The 22,763-nt window shown below is 36.7% G+C and overlaps 1 protein-coding gene across 4 annotated transcripts in view; it reads left to right on the forward strand.

Annotated features, from left to right (window-relative positions):
• Positions 1-278: 278 nt before the first annotated feature.
• Positions 279-22,763, forward strand: part of TBC1D5 (TBC1 domain family member 5) — a 278,265-nt gene continuing 255,780 nt past the window's right edge. For all 4 annotated transcript variants that reach the window (XM_014937837.1, XM_014937839.1, XM_014937838.1 and 1 more), the window contains exon 1: positions 279-362. The gene's annotated coding sequence lies outside the window, so the exon portion shown is untranslated. The remainder of the gene's footprint in view (positions 363-22,763) is intronic.

The following is a 22,763-nucleotide window of genomic DNA, read 5'->3' on the forward strand; positions in this document are numbered from 1 at the left end:
TCAGCCAAGTATTTTGTCCTTCTCGTGGTTTGTCTTTACATCTGAATTAGTGCCAGTTTGCACAGATTGTGTGTCAGCTTAAATACAAGAAACAGGCCTCAGTCTGCTTGAACTCGTTCCACCAAAGACTTCTAAAAACTTTTGGTAGTCTGCAAACTGTAATGGTTGTTTCACATTAAGTTGCTTTGTAGAATTATAAAACAGCTTTTCTTGTGCTTTCAAATAAAATGTTGTCATCCGCTAATGAATGAGATACCATCTGTAATAATTAAGGTTATTCTACTTGTTTTCCCCCTGCAGCAAAACTTCTGAAGGTTTGCAGAAGACAGTAAGAGAACCACCAAGAAGGCTATTGCAGTATTGTAAGTACTGCACCCAGGAAAAAAATATATGTGAATTAAGAATCTTGTAAAGAGATTTTCATTTTTGGGGGGGAAATGAGCAACATAAAGGGATTACTTGTAAAATACAGAGCAGGATGTATTGTAGCAATCATGTTAATAATTTACAAAGGAAAATCTGCACTCTTGTAAAATCTAAAATTGTATCCTTGTGCAGTGTAATCAGGAATTTACCAATAGCAGTGAAAAATATTTCTCTATCCACCAAAGATTGATCTAGTTTATATACATTTGTTTATTTAAAACTATCAGAATTTAGAAAATCATTGTAGTTTTGTAGCTTTGTCATTTGTTTTAGTGACTTATTGTTTAGGTTATTTTGCAGAATTATTTATTTGCTGATTTATTTATGTATTTCATTATTTATTTATTTGATTATTTAGTAAATTATTTATCTGATGAATTATTAATACATCTTCATGACATGCTTTAAATTATTTATAACTTAATTTTGAGTTTATTGCTTTTCGACGCTGCATTGTTACTGACTAGTTTTGATTTTTTTTTTTTTCTTGGTTCTTGAAAATTAAAGTACTAGCTCTAAGGCAAAAGTATATTCTTCACAGAATCCATAGATGGTTTTCAATGAAGTAATTTACCATGTAGATACTAATTTTGTTTAGCTCTGTATTGCTTGATATCACTTTTCTACTTATTTAGCTTTTGCTTCTATTATTTCATGGATGTGTCAAGATCAAACGAGTGACCTTTAAGGAGCAAAGATAAATGTTTACTTTAAAATGTGTAGAAACAGAGTAGTTCTATTTTTCCCTTATAAAGTACTCTTTAATTATTCCTAAAGTTAGCTTGAGATACTTTTGTCCAAATAAAATAGATATTTTTTAAATGAGACTTGATATTTGAACTAATACATTTAAGTTCTAATAAGAAAATAATATATTCACATTAATAACTCCTATGGAGAGCTTCTTTTTAGCGGTAAGGTTCTAAATATATGGGGAGGAATGGTGGTGTCTTTAGAGGCATGCAGAAGAAGATAGATGTCGAGGGGGGAAGCGGGTAGTAGGGTTTTTTTTCCCCCCACAATGCTGTTTGCATAGGAATTTATAAACTCCAAGAATTTAGCATCTCTGTGGTGTTGTATCTACTCTCAGCTTCTGTGTTCACAAAGAGTCATTTCTAGTGCACAACATATTGTTGTGAAGCCTGTTTTTTGTGCTGCTGTCATTTGCCAATTGAAAAGGTCTGAAATCTCCTCTTTTTCTCCGAAGGGGTGTGCGTGGACACATAAAAACAGTGTAAGGGGCCAATTTTAGTCTTCGCGTATGAGCAGCAGCTCCGTGGAGTTTAAAGCAGGCGCTGGGGGTCAGAATTTGACTGGGGGTCGGTTCGGAGGGGTGGGTCTTAGGGGAAGGGTGAGCCTTTTGGCCGCAGTGTCCTGTTAGACCTGGGTTCCCCCGGAGCGAGCGGCGGGGCGGTCGGAAGGCGCCCTGCGGGAGGGCACCGTGGCTGCCAGCCCCACGGGGAGCTGTAAGGACCAGGGCAGAGCAGCAGCTCCTCCGCAGAGATGCCGTGTGCACAGCAGGGCCTGCCTTCTATGTTTAGTGCTTGCCATGAATTACTATATACTTTAAAGTTTTAACACAGCCTGGAAAGGCTGCATTGTACATTTCAAGTTTCAGTGCTGTTGAAATACAGTAGAAATGGCCTCTGTAGACAGGTTTCACTATAGAACTTAAATTATGCATGTGTATATCCAAATTCCTTATTTTGAAATATTGAATGTATGAATATTTAATTTGTATCTTGCTTTAGTATCTTCATATGCTTGCCTTAAAGGAAGCTGTTTCCTTTGATTTATATACATGGATAAAAATGTGTGTACAGTATGTATCAATGGTTTTTCTCTCTACGGTGTTAGATGAACAGCTTTAGATAATGATAGCTACTGATTTTTATTCTGCAGCTTGCCACCATTGTATAAAACGTAAATTTGTCGTATTTGTTCTATTAATCTTACTTGAATTTCAAATTCATTTGCTTTCCAGAAATATTTTCTTAATTACATACGTTAAGAAAAGTCAAGTATGTTGCAGATCTTAACGATGCAGTATTTTTGGTCTGTGCACAGTAACAAAGCTCTGAATATTATTATTTGGGGCAGAGTTCCAATCTGAAATTTACATTTCTCCTTATTTGAATGTTTTCACTGAAGCTGAGAACTCCAAGGGAGTTCCTCAACATATACTAGTTTATGCGACATGCTCTATGAAATTTAGTACAGTCGCTCTTGTTTCCTTGTGCAAATGAGGTCTTATTGTTGAATAAGACCTATTATAAGCAGTTACAAAGGTAAGTGCTGTCAATGAATTCTGCCACCCGTTTCTCGGAGTATGAAACACTTCCTGAAAGACGTGCTACTACTGTTATAGGGTAATATAACGCAGCTTATGTGTTGGCACTGAAAGTAGCTACTTCATAATGATGACAAGTGAAAGTACAGCCAAAGGTCACATTAAACAAGAGATTTCTTTCACACCTCATCCATTTTCTGGATGTGGTATGAAAATAGCTTTGTTCCCTACACTTCAGTATTTTTAAAAAGAAGTTATCTTGAAATAATTTTTTTTATGCTTCGTATGTCACTTTGTTCGCATTTTAAGAGACGGACCGTGGAATTCTAGCATGCTAACTTTGGTGCTACAAAAGTATTTGAAATCAGCTTAAATTTTGGGTGCAGTTAAACAACATAAGTAGTATTTCATCTCACTACATTTTTTTGGTTTGCAAATTTAAGTTCTAAAACAAGAACTATTAATGTGTAAAGTGGTATTTATATCTAAGTTGCGTGACTAACTACGGTTTTATTCTTTTTTGTATCTTTTAAGAATAAAGGTACGGATTTTTTTCTGAAAATTGCAGTCTGTTGTTCAGAAATAGAAAAAGAGTGAACCTATCCGTGTTGACAGACTGTTTCTTAGCTCTGTTTTAAAGACATCCTGCCAGTTATGTGAAAGGATAATTTACGCTGTATGCTCAATCAGTTCCCCATCTTACACTGAAACGGCCAACCAGGATGCTAAAATAAGGTGTCATTTTAAAAACGTGAATAGTAAGTGTATTAGGTAATGAAAATGAAGCCGGCTTGTTTCACAGAGGTTGCTGAGCAGTTAGGAGATGCTGGTTGGGAAGCCTAAATCTGGTGTATTATTGGTAGGTGTATTTCTGTTCTAATCTAACTCCATAGAAATCGCAGAAGCCATATTAAGCTCTTCTTTAATTTATTCCATACAGATAAAAGAATTTACATCTCATGAGTCATATATTTCCTGTTGTATCTTTAATACAGCCATTTTTAGTATTTTTCTTGCCTCACTCCTCTATTGGTATGCTTAGAGAGTCTGTGTGTAGGAGCTTGTTATTTCGCCCGTGAGGCAAGGAGGAGTTCAAATCAATAGCAGTGTGTTGTTGACACTAAACGATGTTTCTTCTTGCCACAATAAGACTTGATTTTGTCATCCTAATGACGCTAGCTTGCTTCACAGAATAAGGATCAGCACTCTCTCAAATCCAACTTTACAAGTATTTAAAAATGCCCTTTGAAGGAAATACTAGAGAAATACTCCAGTATTTGTAACCAAACACATGTTGGTTTGTAAAACAAATATTCAGGTTCTGTTTCACTTTGTAGGGAAGCTGCTTTGCAATGCATTTTGGAAATCTCTATTAAAGCATGTGATAAAAGCATGATGTTTTTAAAAGAAAAGATACAAAGATTATTTAAAATATAAGTTCATGTAAAATATGGTTTGTAGTAAGCCCTCAGCTAAGCAAAAGAAAAAAACCCTCAAGCTAGTAGAAGTTCTTTATGTTTCACAGGGAAACCTTTGCAGCACTACCTAGAAAGAGGGTATCTTCAAGCAGAAAAGCCAGCAAGATGTCACCATGCCAGGTCCAGGATTGCACCTATAGTATGGTCAAAAAGGAATAAGCAGTTGTTCTTGATTTGAGCTAAGGATCCCATGGCGAGACAGGAGCTGTAGAAAAATGTGAATTTGAGAGGCAGTAGTGTAACCATGGGAAGCAATAGTATGATAAGAACTTATGGGCATAACATTGATAGCAACAGTGTGTTTTTGAGAAGAACAGGGTCTTTCATGTTGGACATCTGGAAGTAATGCCTGAGTTGAATCATCCTCTTTCTTACAACAGCATAGTTGTACATCTCTATACATATCTTTCACTGTGTGATAGATGTTACTTTTTTTTATTTGAAAGAACATTAGAAAATATCGTGGTTGCATGGTTAAACATTCACATAGTAAGTTGTTAATTTTAACTTGAATATTGAACCCTAGCAGCCAGTTCTATGAAAGCCTTTTAACAGTAAGCAGCTTTATTACTAGCCACAAGCATGCAGTTTTTCTGTTGTATTTGCACGATTTTGTTTTATATTTTTATGCAAAACATGGGTTCTCAGATGTTCATAGTGTACACTGCAATCTAATATTTTGGGGGTTTATGGTATTTCCTAGAAAAGTGCATGTCCCACTTCTTCATTCAGTCTCCAGTGCTAAAAGAAGCTAAAAATCAATTTTGCTAGGATAACTTCCCCTTATTTGCATGAAGTTAGCATACTTGTGGAATACCACCAGCATACTCTGATCCTGCCACATGTAGGTATAATAGCTTACATATAATATACATTAAGATGCCTACCAGAAAGAGCCTCTAACATCTTGTCATCAATACAGTGAAGATGCAAGAAGTTCAGTGAAGAAGTCGGTGCCTTGTGTGGTGGCTTGTCTCGACTGAAACATGTTTTTTCCTTTCAACTGAAATTCTGATCTTGTGAACGCTTGAGCGTAACTTACGACAACCTGATAGGGGCACCGAAGTTGAGGAATATACTCTCTTACGGGATTATATTTAGTAAACACTAATTTTAGAGTATTTTCTTTATCCCAGACTCTTGCATTTGACATATGGTTATAGCTGGATTTAAGGTTCCTTACTCTGTTGTGAGGATCAAAAAACATTAAAAACATCCCTTATAGTGATTGCAAAACTAGAAAAAATTCCAAATGTAAAGAGCTTTGTTGTTCTCCCTTTTTTGGTTGTTGTTTATATTGCTTCTGGGATGTGTGTGTGTGTGACTGACATCTTTCAGTTGACCAGAGTTTTCAAAGACCCTAGGCATCTGGGATTGTCCCTTTTTACCACATTTATGTCAATTCAAACTTCTGATAAAAAATTTGGGAGCTTTTCAGATTAGTACTGCAGAACTTTTATACAATAAGCAGTAACATGAATTTCATGTGATTTTGATGATTCAGGTAAACAAAAAGTAATTCCTTTGGAATTATGTCTATTAATATAGATACTGATATATTGGTGTAGATATAGTTGGTGTGTACAAGTAATCTAGAAACTTGATGCATAAGCTTCTCTTTGAAATTTCTCCTGATTTGCAGCCAACAAATGAAATTTTTGCAATTGTTTAACTAGATAAATTTACTTTTTTCTGTTTCTATGTAGAACTGTTTTTGTTTCTGTACTGTGCAACTCCTCGCCATGGCATGTCTAAACTGTCTCTTTTTTAATTGGTTCAGAAGATAATTTTCATAACCTTTTCATTCACAATTTATAAAGAGTCCTATTTACTTTGCTATGCCTACTTGTTATTAATAAATATCTGTGCTACCTGGGAGTGAATGTAAAAGTAACTTGGGAGTGAGTAGTATATTTTGGTAACAACCTTTAATCACCTAAAATCTGTAGAACTACTCTTAATATCTCTCACTAAGAAAGTATCTTATTGTGTGCATGTGCATGCAATACATTCTTAGAACAATTAGTAAAACTGTGGGCACATCTGAAGGCATATTCTGCATTTTCAGTGAAACGTATTTTGAATAAGTAGCTGATCTATTGAGTAGAGTTGTCCATTGATTCTAAAGATATTTTTTTCTGTGCTCAGACAAATCAAGATGGTAATCATTTATAATTTCTTGCCTTCATGAAAAGGAGTGATGAATAATATGATTGGAGGGAATGCATGACTCATGGGGAGCTGGGCAATCATGGAAAAATTCACTTTAAAAACTGTCTTTTGCTTACCAAGATCCGTAATTTGAGTTCAGATTTTTGTAACGTAATCCAGAAATTAAGATGGTAGAGGTTTTAATAAAAGCCTTGAATGGATGAACAGCAGCTCTGTAAGTCGATTCTGACATTGCTTGGTGGGTTATAAAAGGAGTTCCTTAACTCTCAGCTAAATGAGATTGCGGATACAATCATCAGAGGACACTCTCTTTTCTGATCCCCATGTGAATGTGAAAATAAAATGTCTTAAAATATCCTACTGTTAATACAGGGTGAACGTAGACCTTACAGTCCTGAAAGTATCTGTACTACTATAAAACAGCTTTTAAGAGCTGTTAAAATATTGATAACTTGGTAGAACACTTTTAGAAAGTCTTGTTTTTATTTCAGATGTAGATCTGTGTAGCCAGTAAACATTTGTACTCTTCTTGGTTGTACAACTACACATAAAAGAGATTAAACTCAGGTATTGTTACTAAGTAAACGGCTTAATTTGTTATAGCTCCACCCACAGAAAAACTCATCTGGTTTTCAGCTTTTCTCCCATACTAAAATCATCAAGCATGTTTTAAAAAATTGCTTGGTAGAATCAAGCACCAACTCTGTGTCCCGGGCAAGACTCACATAACCAGCTGTTGTTCTCCCTGCAGTGACCTGGGCCAGGCAGCCGAGCATCTGCCTCTGTTTTCTTTTCAGTGACCCAAGCCAGATTTCTTCAAAGCCTATTGCCGATATTTTCCCTGCAGTCGCTCATGCTAATTTCTTTTACATGCTACAGCTGTTTTTGAAAGATCTTGTCCCTTTTCCTTTTCTGACTCACTCTTTCTGTAAATTTAAAGAGGTGATTTTTAGAATTCCTGGGTAATGTAGAGCATAGGACTGTTCTGGTTGTCTTGCTTTAAGGCATATGTCAGCACTATATAAAAAGGGCAAATTAGATTTACTTTCCAAGGAAAGCTCAGTCTCACCTGTGGTTCGTACGGACAAATAATCCTGATCTTGAACTGAGCTAATTACATTCATTTAACTTGTGAGAATCAAGGTGAAGCTGTTGGTTGTGGCTTGAGACAGGGCAGAGTTGAGAAACATACAGAAACAAAAAGGGAGATATTTTGATTTGTGAACTATCAGTATGAAAAAATTATGTGGCAGAATGCTGTAAATTTGAATAAAAGGTGGTTAATGATATAAACCTTGATCAGTAAGATTAATCTGACCTTGGGAAGGCAGTATTGCTAAATAGTTAAATGCAAAGAAGTGTAACTTTGCCATTTTGGGGGAGATACAGCTTAGCTTTCACAATCATTACCAGTGGAAATTATGCAAAATCTTTTAGACAGGATGATTTTTTTTTTTTGTAAAAACAAAAGTCTTTTTTTTCTTTTCTCCTGTAAGGCATTCAAATATTAAAGTGAGCCAGAGTTTCTTTGTTCTTTGCACATTTTATAGCTACTATATTTTAGGAGAGATTGTGCACCTTGCTTTTAGTTTGCAGTCTTAAAAATCCCTTTGGTGACTCCAAAACAATTTATGTGGGCAAGCGATTAAAAAAAATACTTTGACTACTACTGAGTGACTAGAATTTGCCTTAGCTGAAAATACAAATGATATGTGTAATATGAACATTTTACCCTTTCTAGATCAACATGAAGCTTTTTCAGTCATCTTTGTTCTGGGACAACCGGACTAAGTAGTGTTTGAATAAATACTGCTCTACAATATAAAGTGGAGCTTAGTAAGGATGATTGATTGGGAGAATCATTTCAGAAACAGAAGGTGGTAGCCTTGTTAAGCCCCTTTCCCCAGCCATTTTTTCTCACAACTTTGCATGGATGCACAAGCAGCAGCCTGCGTCATTCTTTTGCTATGTTAGTTTTAATCTTTGTTAATTTTCTGATCTGTCTACGTTAGTGCTAGTTCAAGGAAGGAGTGAGAAAATGGCAGTAGAAGGGGATAGCAGGCAGTCATGAAGCAATACTCTGCGCCAGCGCCTGGATATGGTGGTAAAAGATACTGTGTAAAATGCACAGGGTAGTAATCACTTACTGTCTCTGAAGTTTATCTTGCTGTATTTTGCAACATCAGGAGTGCAAATTATAACATGTTTGGCTGCTTCTAACTCTGGTTTACTCATTTCTACTTTTGTTGATCTTCTTCAGAAAGTACAACATCATTTTAAAAACAGTTCTCTTAGGCACCAGAAAAACTAATGCGCAAAAAAACCCTTTATTGTCTGAAAGAAATGAGCATTTTGGCTCAATATGATAACGTTTTCTTTAAGTAAATTCCCTGTGATGCCTTGTTTCTTCAGGGTTCCAAAGTTGTATAAGGTAAAAATTGATGCATAATTTATAAGGCTTAGTTGACATCCCGTGTACAGAAATTCAAATTTTATCTTGTAATTTTTCTCATGTACACCCCCATTAGTTCATCTGTCTTGTAAGCCTTTGGTTCTCAGCATTTACCAAAATTTTTCCCTACAAATGATTTCTTTCCAGTTCTTGTACTCTTCTGGCACAAACATGAATGAATGTGCAAATCCTCTGCTCTGGTTAAATTCGAGATATGTGTCAATGTGTGTGTATATATTTTTGATTTTAGAGAAATATATTTGAGTGGTTATTTCATGATGATCATGCTATCACGTACAGTGTTTTGTTGCCATGATGCTTTCAGAGTCTTAAAGAAAAATGCATGTGACAAAATATCTGAAGAAATAAGGTTAATACAGTGGTTTGGGAAGACCTACGGTAACAAGCTATTTAAAGTCCTGTTGCCGATTTCTGTATAGTTGACACTAGTAAAGTTTAAATATCTGTTGAATACAAATAACTTGGGCAAAAACATTTATGGCTTCCCATAAATCAAATTACAGAATCACAGAATAGTTAAGGCGATAAGGTACCTTTGGAGATCATCCAGTCCAACCACTCAGCTCAAAGCAGGGTCAGCTAGAGGAGGTTCCTCAGGACATTTTCCGTTTGGGTTTTGAATATCTGCAAAGATGGAGACTCCACAACTGCTCTGAACAATCTGTTCCTGTCTTTGATTATCCTTACAGTAAAAGAGGTTTTTTCTTACTTTTTAAATGGGATTTCTTTTATTTTTGTCTATTCACTGGATACCACTGAGAAGAGTCAGGCTCTATCTTCTGTACTCCCTCCCATCAGAAATGTTTAGAAATAGTGAAATCCCACGAGCCTTCTCTTCTCAAGGCTAAACGATCCCAGCTCTCTCAGCATCTGCTTGTATTTCACATGCTTCCATCATCTTTCAGGCCCTCTGCTGGATGTACTCTTATAAGTCCATGTCTCTCATGTACCGGGGAGCCCACAACTGCATACAGTACTCCAGAACTGTGTCACTGGTGCTGTCTAATGGGGAAGAATCACCTCCCTCAACTTCCCAGTAATACTCTCCTTAATGGTTTTGTCCTTTTTTTGCTGTGAGGACACATTGCTGGCTCATGTTCAACTTGGTGTCTACTAGGATACCTTTTCTGCAAAACTGCTTTCCAGATGCTTGGCCCCCAGCCTGTAGTGTGCTACATGGGGTAATTGTTTTTGGTGATTGATGTGGGGCTGACCAACCTATAGTTCCATGGATCCTCCTTGCTCTTCTTCAAGACAGGAGTGACATTAGGTTCGCTCAAGGCCTTAGGACCCTGCTATGATCTCTATGCCCTTTCAAAAATTATCGCGAGTGGCCTTGCAATGAGATTAGCCAGCTCCCTCAGCACTTGTGAGTCCATCTCCTCGGGGTCCGTGCACTTGTGTACATCCAGTTTCTTTAAATATTCCCAAACTTGACCCTGCTCCACCTGGATCAGTCTGATGTGTCCTGGACTTTGACACTGGTTTCATGGATATGGGATTGCAGAAGGCTGGTGTCACCAGTAAAGGCTGAGGTGAAGGTGGCATTGAGGCTCTTTGCCTTCTATTTGTCCTTTGTGACCAAGTTCCCATTCAGTAGTAGACACACACATTCCCTAGTCCCCTTTTTGCTCCTGATGTAGCTGATGCAATTCAAATCCCTTGCCACCCACATTCAGCCCACTCCAACTGGGCTTTGGCTTTCCCAACCGCATCCCGACATATTTGAACGATGTCTCTGTATTCCTCTTGTGTTACCTGTCCCTGCTTCCATCTCCTGTATACTTTCTTTTTGTGCTCGAGTTTTTCCATCTGCTATTTGTTCATCTGTTCAGGCCTTCTGCCATGTTTGCTAGTTTTTCTTCTTTTGGGGTGAACCATTCTTAAGCTTAGAGGAGGACATCCTTGACAGTCAACCAGCTTTCCTGGACCCTTCTCTCCACAACACCCAGTATGGGATTCTTCCAAGCAGACCCCTGAGTAGGTCAGAGTCTCCTCTACTGAAGTCTGGGGTTATGATCCTGCTTTTTGCTTTTTTTCTCCCCCTCTCAGGATACTGAATTCCACCATCTCATGGTCACTGCTGCTAAGGTTGCCCCCAGCGTTTATATCCCTGATCAGTTCTTCCTTGTTTTTAAGTATGATATCCATCAGAAAGCCTCTTCCTCAACAGCTCCTTCATAATATGTGTCATTAAGTTGTTTTCAATGCACTCCAGAAAAGCTCTAGACTGCTTGTTTCATGCTGTGTTATTCCTCAAGCAGGTACTGGCATGGTTAAAGTCCATCATGAGGGCCAGGGCCTATAAATGTGAGAGGAGTCACTGAGAGTGTTACCCAAGGGATTGTTCCACTCATAGATTAAGTTGCTAAAGATAAGAGGAGAAAAAAAAGGGTAGAATATATGGGATAAGTTAGGGAAAAAAAACCCCAAAACTTTCTTGTCTGATATTAGGAATTGGTCATTGGCCTGATTAGGTAGAAGAAATTTGGGGTAGAGATCTTATTTTTACCCAACATACTGTATATGAAGCAAGACATTAGTGAATATATTGCTAAAAAGCTTAGAAAATTGCAACTAAATATTTTTCATTTTCTCATGCATTATTGACACTGCTTCTGTGAAAACATGATCATCCTCACTATTTCTTTTTGACAAGCGATTCCACAGAAATTTCTACTGACAGGTGATTAAATATATGGAAGACTGAAGGAGGAAGGAGTCGCATGGAAGAGTTGCAAGTCCTGTGATAAAAGGTTTTATTTTTGTCACTATTTTCTGATATTCAGTCTTTTTCAGTCTTTTACCTTGAATTATATTTTAAAATATATGATTGGTATTGGAGCCCTCAATACAAGAAGGACATGGACCTGATGGAGAGGGTCCAGAGGAGGGCCACAAGGATGATCAAGGGGATGGAGCACCTCTGCTACAAGGACAGGCTGAAGGAACTGGGGTTGTTCAGCCTGGAGAAGAGGAGGCTCCGGGGTGACCTAATAGCAGCCTTCCAGTACCTGAAGGGAGCCTACAGGAAGGCTGGGGAGAGCCTGTTTAGAAAGGCCTGTAGTGACAGGACGAGGGGAAATGGCTTCAAGCTGGAGGGGAACAGATTTAGATTGGAGATTAGAAGGGGGTTCTTTACTGTGAGGGTAGTGGAGCACTGGAACAGGTTGCCCAGGGAGGTGGTTGAGGCCCCATCCCTGGAGATATTCAAGGAGAGGCTCGACGAGGCCCTGGGCAACCTGGTCTAGTTGGGGGTGTCCCTGCTGACTGCGGGGAGGTCGGACTAGATGACCCTTGGAGGTCCCTTCCGGCCTGGGAAATTCTATGATTCTATGATAAATGTGAGAGGAGTCACTGAGAGTGTTACCCAAGGGATTGTTCCACTCATAGATTAAGTTGCTAAAGATAAGAGGAGAAAAAAAAGGGTAGAATATATGGGATAAGTTAGGGAAAAAAAACCCCAAAACTTTCTTGTCTGATATTAGGAATTGGTCATTGGCCTGATTAGGTAGAAGAAATTTGGGGTAGAGATCTTATTTTTACCCAACATACTGTATATGAAGCAAGACATTAGTGAATATATTGCTAAAAAGCTTAGAAAATTGCAACTAAATATTTTTCATTTTCTCATGCATTATTGACACTGCTTCTGTGAAAACATGATCATCCTCACTATTTCTTTTTGACAAGCGATTCCACAGAAATTTCTACTGACAGGTGATTAAATATATGGAAGACTGAAGGAGGAAGGAGTCGCATGGAAGAGTTGCAAGTCCTGTGATAAAAGGTTTTATTTTTGTCACTATTTTCTGATATTCAGTCTTTTTCAGTCTTTTACCTTGAATTATATTTTAAAATATATTGTTGTTAGAACTACACCACTACACCTGAAGTTTAGTGATTTATCTTAGGGGTTTTGGGGGGCTTTTTTTGAATTTTTTAGAGTAGGACAGTTAGTGCATGCTAGAGAACTTGCGTTTGATGATACTTGAGCTTCGGCAGTTGCAATGTTCTAGCTTTCTTACGTTGTTCTCAAGTAGATGGTGTGCCCATAATCTTAATAATTTAAGGGCAGCAAAGACGCGGCTGAAGTGCATTCCATTCATTCAGTACGAGAGGCGTTACTTGTTCCATATGGTTGTGTCTACCAACCTGTTAGCTAAAACGTGATTAGAAGTTGAGTTGCTTTCTCTCATGCGGCCTTTGTTATGCTGATTACAAGGGTATGTTACTCCATAAGTCTGGGCATTTCTTTGCACAGAGCATGATTTTTCAGTGAACATTTATTATGCCTTTTATTTGGTGTATGAATTAGCAAAATGAAGTGGTTTGCACAACAGGTTTTTTTTGTGCAGAATACTGAAAAGATCATAGCATATGCTGGTGTTGGTATATATTCAAAATGGCTATTTTATTTCAGGGATGGACTATACATCGCCCAAGATGTGGGCAACATGAATGAGGCCTGCTTTTAATGCTAAATAATAAACCTCCTTTAATACCTTATGTAATGTCACTTCCTATCTTATCTCAATTTATATCATCCATTTCAGTCTTTGAGGATGATCCTTATGTGTAGAAAAGAAAGAAGACTTTACAGTAGGATAGACCTGAATGTCTGCAGATAAGAACCGTGATAATGAATTATTTTTTTTTCTAAATCAGACTTATACACATTGCTGGCTTGACTGGGCTGACAAGCTGAGTCATTTGCATGTTAAAACTAAAAATAAAATCAAACAATCAAAAGTCTCGTTCAAGAGGAGAGGGGAAATGGACTATTTTTACCTTTTTCTTCAGGTATTTCTATATTGATGTGGTGGACTTCTGTTGATGAAAGATCTGGACATGAGCTGCTTGTTTTCTGGGGCTTCCCCCGTGCCAAGTCTTGAGGTGGTTTGAAGCCTTTATGACAATTCAGATGACTCAAAAGTCAATTCAGCATCTAATCACTGTCCAGACTTTGGTTTGTAACCCTGAATTAGGTCAAGAAATGATCTGATTCCTAATAGCTTGCATGGATTTTTACAGACATTGTTTTATAGTGGGTATTTTTGCTTTAAATTATTCACAAGCACAGGTTTGGGAAGGAAAAGAACTCTTATGAACATTTTCCTAAATAAAACTGTCTCTCATTTGTTGTAGTGCATTGAAAATTTCTGATTTGAGGTTCCTATTCAGAAATGTACCTAGCAAAATGCAGAACTTTGTCTTACCTTGCATACCTCATATTTAGCTCTGGTTGCCTTTTTTTGTTGATGGTGGACAGAAAAAAGGTCTTTAGTAGCTCAGGTGAAAATGCAGCTCTAGAGAGTCTTGGAGGTTGAACCTATGCTTTCTGCCAAAAGGGTAACAATGGATGCATTGTTGATTTGTATACCTTGGAGAGTGTTGCTGTGAGAATTGGGAGATGACAAGTTTGGTTCCAGAGTCACTGCCACATGTGCTCTTGGCCCTCCTCTGCCTCACTTCCTTTTGGTAAAATGGAGATGACAGATTTACTGAATGGTGAATGCAGATGAAATGGAGTGTTCCTTTCTTCTTCTTCGTCTCAAGGTTTTGTCAGAATGTACAAATAGCTATAATGAAAAAATGTGAGGAAACTAGATTGATGGAGGTGAAAAATCACACAAAGAGGGACCGAGAGTGAGAAAATCTGTGAACCTATGCCTTAGGTGAGGATGTTTTGTCAAAACTGACTTTACCCAACATGATTCTTCTTTTGGGATAAATATGAGTATAAATTTACCCAGTAGTCCCTTAGGGACATTTATTAAAAGCAGACTTTATTGACTACAGATAGACCAGAACAAATAAGAGCATGAAGAAGAGTAGTTTGTTTCTTATACACTGAGAGCTGCATATGAGAATTTATCATACACTTTCTCTGTATTCTTATAGAGGCAGTGAAGATTTCAGTGGAACTTTCTAATTGGGTAAATTAATGCTGACTTACTCTCCTCCTTGGGCTTGGTGCTTCTCACCCCTGTTTTTCAGTCTCAATCACTTTTTATATTTAACCTTCTATTATTTTCTCATTTATTTATTATATTATTAGTTCTTTTATTATTATATGTTTATTCTTATATGTTGGTATTTATATTATTTTGGTATTTTGTTTTTTTTTATCTTCCCAAAGTATGTTGCATCTGTTGACTAAGACCTAAGTTCTTTGAAGGCTTTTTTGGCTCAGCTGCTGAGGAAAGCACAGGCATCAATAACTTGCCTGTGATTTAGTTTCTCCAAGATTGTTTTGGTTTTTTAATTTTTTTTTTCATTTACAGTATTCCATTTTTTTTTTAGATTCAGGATTGATTTAGCATACCCCTTGTCATAATAATAAAAATACTCAGCCCTTATAACAGTGTTGTTCTCTTGAAAATTTTGGGAGATTGAGTTCAGCTTATGCTTGGTTGGTTGCAGCAGATGATCCGTGTTTTAGATGAGTTAAGGAAATACCCTACTGTACAGTAAATTGGAATGCAGATTTTACAGGCTTACTAAAAAGAATAATTGATGTTTGAGAAATACGTAGGATAATTAATTGTTTTCAAACAAATAATCTTAAATTTCCTACATTTGTCAAGTTTTTTTATATTGTTCAAAGTGGTGTGAAAACATATTTGTATGTCAGCTGTTTTGGACTTGTATTTCATACTGTACTTTTCTCTATATTGAGATTAATGATGAGAAAAAGGGTAAGGCATTTTTGTTATGGCCAATTTATTTCATTTCAGACTGTATTATCATTTGGTGAAAGCCCTATTGATTAGCCTTCATAGCTTTACAGAGCTTTTCTTCTAAGCACTTAAAGTTTGAGTTGTCTCAGTCCCATAGGACTGAAAGAAAGCTGTTAGTACCATGAAATTCTTCTTCTGTATGTTTCCAACAGCTTGAAGCCTCTTCTTGGAATGCAAAATATTAGCACATTAATGTTATTAACCCCTTTAGTACAAAATGCTTTTGTAAGTAAAAATATTTTTATATCTTCAAAGTCTGGATTGTTTCTTCTATATAAGTACAGTTTCTTAAAGCTGAAAAATGTGTTGCTGTGCAACAAACAGATGCTGCTCTAACAATGCAATACATTATGTACCAAAAATGATCTTGGTTTTAATCATAGATGCTGATTTAATGAGACAAGACTAGCTTACATCAAAAATGGATTTAGGGTGTGATTTTGTTTTCTCTGTGTTTTCTCTACATAATTAATAGGAATATGGTACCTTATATATTCTGTTTTAAATTTGAAAGTGTACTTTGGTTTTATGCCATTTTTACACTCCTGGTTTCTAATTCTGCCTTGTATAATATTTTTTTTTATATTCTTTTTTGTGGTATGAAAACAAGGGCATTAGTAAATCTTGTACCTTTAATGTATTTCCTTAAAAACTATTGCCTTTTTACAGAATCATTCTCTTCATACTTAATCCTTCCATTTTGCCCTCATCTCCTTTTTCATGTATTTTCCGAATGTTTCCTGTCCAGTGTTTTCATCCTGTGTTTACCATGTGGGACGTGTAAGATGTTTGTCTGTAACTAATGCCAGTTTATGGATCAGAAAAACAATGCTAATCAATATCTTCAGACACTATCAGTAGTTTATATCTTGAGAAGATGCCTGACCCCCTGGGAGCATTTCATTGTTGATATCTCTTCAGTTTAACTTTCATTTTATTCTGCAGATATTTTGTAACTCAGCATTAGTTGCTAGCTCTAATCCTTCTATCACCGATATAAATTTTGATTGACAATTTTACTTTTAGATAAAGTCAGATAATACCGTACTTGGGGGGGAAAAAAGTCTTCATATTGTGTTTTTAATTCCACTGAACCCAGCAGAGTTAAATGTAGTTTGGATGCACAGGGAAGAATTAATGATTGGAAGATACAGAGTTGGTAAATTATTTATTCTGGCCCTGAGGAAGCTGAAAAGCTGAGTGAAAGACTAATAAATCATTTGTGGTAGTGCTGGTTGTCACTTCCAATTATTTTAGACGGTTTTGTGATAAACTGCAGCACCTGCTAGATATCCCTGCACCATCCCTTGATGCTTGCAGTGCAGCTTGTTCAGTCGATTATCAAAGGCAAATTTGTCTAAAGTTTCCTCAGGTTGGAAAGAGAATTACTTTTCTCAGGCACTCCTTCCCCCATTTTTTAAGCTCCTTTTTCACTGCATGCATGAAATAGATAAAATCGATGATATATGTAGAATTTTATTGATATCATGTACATTCAGGTATGGTCGATTGAACCACTGAGGGACAGGATGAGGGGTGACGTGTCTGTGATTCTAAACCTACCCTTGAAAGGCTGGCTTGCTTTCATCTTTCTGAATAGCAGCTGTTTCTAAGGTATGAAAACAAGTATTCATCCTCTGTTTTTGAGGATTGCATTGGAGCTAATGCTGAAGTTACAGAGGAGACCGACTTGACTATCAGTTACTTTGTCACTTTTTAAACTTTTCTACTGCTTTTATTCAGAAAGTCTTCGTTTAAAATTACAATTACATGTACAGAGGCTCAGTTGATCTTTAGCACTTGAATAAGTAGAGTAAGGCAGAGAAAAATAGTTGGAGGATGGGAGAGAAGATTTAGAAAGAGCAATGGAGTGATTTTCAAAAAGGAGAGGGAGCGAAATGTTGGAAGGATTAAGGTTGTTGGTAGAGAAAGACTGAAATTAAGGTGAATGGTGAAGGAAAAAAGAACTGGGATGGGTTAGTGGACGGCAGCTGTTTCGTTCTGCCACCTCACTGAGAACAGCACTGTTAGGCATTGTCCCATTGAGCTGCAGTCTGATCACCCTTTTCTCTGAGACAAAAGAACCAGGCCTACCCTGAAAATATTTGCCTTTCCAAACTGAAAAAGTGGCAAAATGTAATGCCATTCTATATACTTTACTTGCAAGCTTCTAAACTGGTTGTCTTGAAAAAGAAAAGAGTTTTAGAAAGTTGAGCTCAAAGTTCACTTTGCAAGTTGTCCGAAGGATGGGGAGGAGGGAGCTCCTGGTTGTGGAGGCACTCACATATTCTATTTCTGCTCATCTTGGGGAAAGGACTGCAAAAATGGAAAATTGTATTTATTTTAGAAAATTGAATGCATCAAGTAGTCAGCTTAGAGCTGTTGAGGTTCTCTTTTATGTCTCTGTTACTGGTGAAAAGCTGCGTTTTGCACACAGTGCTGAAAGGCTTGGTAGCAAATGTTGAATGCTGTAACTTAACAGGTATACAGTAGTTTTCATTATCTTTTCCATTATCTTCCTAACCTAATCCATCCAAATAACATTGAATTCTAAATATTCTGGGTCAATACAACTTAGAACGCCAATCCTTGGAAGGTAAAAAAATTCAAGGTTGTTTATATTTATTTCCCTTTTCCCATTAGTGGGTCCCAGCTTGGAATTTCAAGTGAAATCTTTGTCTCAGAAATTGATGGTATTTTGACCCAAATAACTAGTTCAAGACGAATCAGAGAAGTGACTGTGCTGACTAAAATTGGAATTAAAAGGGCTTTGTCATCTTGCTCTAAATCACGTTCAGATAGAAACTTTTTTTTTCATTGTACTCCTGTAGGTCAGGAGAGAATCAGATGGAAATATCAAGCACAGTCACCTTGTTTCCCAGATGACTTCAATAAGGAGAGATCTGCAGAATTTCAGCTCTAGTTCTCTGAATTTAAAGGAAGCTCCATGAATACACCTGTTCAAGTTCAAAAAAAATAGATACTAGGTGCCAGAAAAACATACTAAGCTCTGTTAAGGGGTTCTTGTTAAGTTGTTTTGGGGGGAAAGGATTTTTTTTTCTCAGTTTCCTGGAAGCTTTTTTATTGCATCAGTGTACATTATTTGCAACCACTGATGACACTGTATAAAGGACAGGCTGTAGGAGCTAATCTGTATTATTATAATTGTATTACTATGACAGTATGTTTTTGTAAGCATGGTATATCTCATCATAACAGAAATCAGTGGAATTTTTTTTTGCGGCTTGAACCAGCCATTTATCCATTATTTGAACATCTAGACTTACATGGATATTAATTGTCGGGTTTTTACTTTCTTATGTTCCCAAAGAAATGTGGTGTCCATAGTAAATGTTGATTTTCAAATAAATATACTTTTAGTGCAGTAGTTTTATATTTATTTGTTGCTAAACATTCTATGAATTTTTTAAAGAAATTGCAGACCTTAACATTTACAAAATTAATAATTTTTATAGTTTTGCATGAAAGTGGAAGACCAATTAATTTATTTTTAGCACTTTCAAAATTCATTATTTATGTCCAGTTCATACTGAATTAAGTGCACCATGATAACAATGTGTAATTTTTTTCTTCACAAAATACTCCGTGAATAAATTCCACCCTGTAGGTGAAACTGTTGTTATTCACTGTTACAACGCTGTGATTTTTTTTTTAACCTTTAAAAAACTTCCTCATTCTCTGAAACAGAAAGAAACCTAATCCTTTGACTTCTGTTTAACATCTAAGTAGGGTTGCTTTTTAAAAATCTTACATGCATTTCCAGAAAAAAGGTAACATAGAAGAGCTTTCCTCCGACAAATAATTACTGATCTGTCTTTGCATATTGCAGAATGGAATAATGTGGTCAAAGTAACTTGGGTGCTGAAAGCAAACTTCAAAGGAAGAACATTATCCCTGATTTCCTTAAAAAAGAAGAGTATGAATTCCAGATTGCTGGTGAAGACATGCGTTAATTCGTTGAACTAGACTGCATACAGTGATTAAAATATTGATTTAAAGACAGTTTATCATTTCTATAAATATCTAAGTAGTGCACTTTCTTTTCCAATTAAGTTAATTTTAGGAGCTATTCCCAAATATTGAATCTTTTTTTCTTTGCTGTTGAAAATAGTGATAAATTATAGAGTTAGTAAGCCTTACATCACTTATGGGGTAATTATTGGAAACTATTTTAAGAGTTGTGGTAGGAGTATATCTGCAAAAAAAATCCTAAGGATCACTAACCTTGATTCAAGCATGGAAGGTCACACATATCGAATTTAGTGGAGTTCTTTATTATATATTTGCTGTAAGAGGTAGGGGAAATACTCTGTATACAGTGCAGGCAACTGTTCAAAACAATTTTGGCTAACAAGCTATGGAACACCAAAGAAGGTAGAACTGATTAGAGAAAAAAAAAAAAATAAAAAAAATCTTTTGTCTTCTACATTAGATCAGATTTAAAATCTGTCTCATCTTTGTCATTTAAAGCAGGTATCCATAAAGCCCAGCAAAGGTATTTGCCAGTGAAAAGTGATTCATGTGTGGAGATGATTGTGAGCTTTTTAGAGTTTGCTTCGTTTGGAATGACAATGTGAAGGGAATGGTATAAAAAGAGGGGTAAACTTTCTCTAGTAATAGTAGGCAAGGTTGGCAGACAAAAGTAACACTGAGGTGGACTGGGATCTTGCTTCTCTGCTGAGGTCCGACACTGTCTTCCCCGCAGTGTTGTTGGGCAATGCTCCAGTGGTGCAGGAAGTCCTGTGTTCTATCAGTGTCTTCCAATGGAAGAAGTATTAGCAAAAGAGAGTCCTGTTTTATATTGTGTTCTAAAAACATTTTGATGTGTAGGTTAACAAGAGCAAGAAATGCACTTTGGACTTGGAGTTGTTACCAGCTGAAAAAGTGCGGTTTGTGCTCTTGGACCAACCTCCAAGAAAGTCTGTCCTTTATGTGAAAGAGTTTTGTCTTTTTAATCATAGGGAATTTTCTTCCCCGTGGAACTTTGGGTAGTCATTTAAACTGAAATCAAGAAAGTGCACAGAAGAGAGAGCTCAAAACCAGAATTTTATGCCTTGATCTTGAAATACGTTGCAGCTGAGTGATGAGGATATGAATAATTGAATAACTTCTAGTCATTGCTAGAATGGAGTAGAGTTTTCCAGCTAACAGAAGAGGTGATAAGTGTTTTTTCTGCAGATGCTGCCAAATACCAGGTTAGCATCAATGAAGAATGTAAGAGTGTTGCTAAGCTACAGAGTAGATTGGCCAATCGTTGATTGAAAAAAAACTTCTACTAAATTACGTGTTCAGTTGTTTTCTTTTGACCATCCCGTATACAGTCTCTTCAGTGAGTTCAGCATCAGCCAGCTCTTTGTCCATGAGGGGGTTTTCTTCAAGAGCTTTAAGGTGGTGGCATGATCACAGGAGGCAGTTGGGATGCTTGGGTGGCAGTTGGTACACTGTTAATCCTCTGCCTGTGTCTACCAAGTCTCAGAAAAGCTGCATGTAGATCTTGAGAAGGAGCAGAAAAAGAAATGATACTTCAGAAATTTCACAGACAAGGGATTACTGGGAATCATCTGGAGTTTTCTACCAAAATAACTCAAATCACTCTAATTCAGTAACCAGGACTTGTCACCTTTTAAAGTAGGTGAGAGTTCATCATTGGTCAAAAGCTGTTGATATACAGAATAGTGAAAACTAATATTTTTCCTCTTCATTGACAAAGAGATCATTCAGAGATGCTGCTAAGTGCTTTCAGCCCCTTGCTTGCTCTGAAGCTAAACAAGCCTTTAGTTGGCCTTTGTAAAGTCATTTCATTACTTGCTTAGGGACAGGTAATGTGATACTGAGGAGTAAGATACCACTGGTTATGTTTGCTCACTGTTAGATCACTGAATTTGGATGAAGAAGGAAAGATTCTTCCATTTACTGCACTATTTCTGTCCAGAGCTATGACAGTTCATGGCTCTGCCACAAGAGTCACCGATCAGGGATTAAATTTGGAAATCTTTACATCACAGTCCAGACCTTAATGAAAAAATGTACTGAAGATTGAAAGTGGGGGTGACTACTACTTATAGAAATGAGCTAAATATTTTCTTAGTGTTGCAAAAGCCTTGTATGTGTGCCTGATCTTGATAATGTTTTTATGTACTCAACAGTGAAAAATCTAATTCTTGGAGAAGTCTTTTGAGGCACGTGCTTTATTAATCTTTCAGAAAACTTGTTAACTACTAGAGAAGCTGTTTTGATGGGCCCCTATGTTTACATGTGGAACTGATCGTTTCACGATGGTTTCATCAGTACTGGAGTTTGTGGAAGCCTTTGGCTCTTTCTGGTGTAACCAGCAGCCTTGGGCAGGTCTGTTGGCCACTGCATTAAAAAAAACACATTCTGTCAAAGGCACTGATTGGGTTGCAGTGATTTTAATTTTGACATCTTGCTTCTCTATTTAGATTTCCACCAGGCTTTCCTGTTTGTTTCTTCAAAATGCCTCCATCCTGCTGCATGGTGTGGGCAATAGGCTGTTCTCAGAAATAACAGTCAGACTAAGGACAAAGTTGCATTGTTGCTCCAGATTGTTAATTTTTTCTCCCTAAGTATTTAGAAGATTAAATATCAGATATGGAGATTATTGGATAGTATTTGAACACTAATTAAAGGTACTAAATATAAAATTGTGGATATTACTGTTCTTTTTTGGAAGATGAACTTTATTTCATTGCAGGAGAGTATAGGCTACTAACCAGACAGCAGCTACAGTTCTCTTTCTTCACTTTTCTCCTATCTACATATTAACATTGTAGATATTTTCAGATCTAACATCCTACTATTTCATAATAGAAATCAGTCTGATTGATGTAACCAGCAACTGGAAAAACATAAATATGCTCTTTACCGAGTCTTTTCTTGATGAAAATGTGTGTAATGAGATGTAATTTTTTAAAAGTCTGTGTTGCTACTTATCCATTGTGGATTTATTTTGGGGGAAAGAGAAATGTAAAATGTAGGCATTTGATTTCTAACTTCTGCATTCAGGCTTGGTTATTTTATTTTATGATGCATTATTTATTTAAATGGTAAAATAGTAAATTTAAGGCACGTGGCATATTTTGTTTTTCTGAATTGAAAGTGCTACTGTCTATGTATCAGCAGTGCTGTTTGCTTCATTGTTC

This window comes from Calidris pugnax, unplaced genomic scaffold (assembly GCF_001431845.1).
Source record: "Calidris pugnax isolate Ruff unplaced genomic scaffold, ASM143184v1 scaffold11, whole genome shotgun sequence".
Classification (NCBI taxonomy): Eukaryota; Metazoa; Chordata; class Aves; order Charadriiformes; family Scolopacidae; genus Calidris; species Calidris pugnax.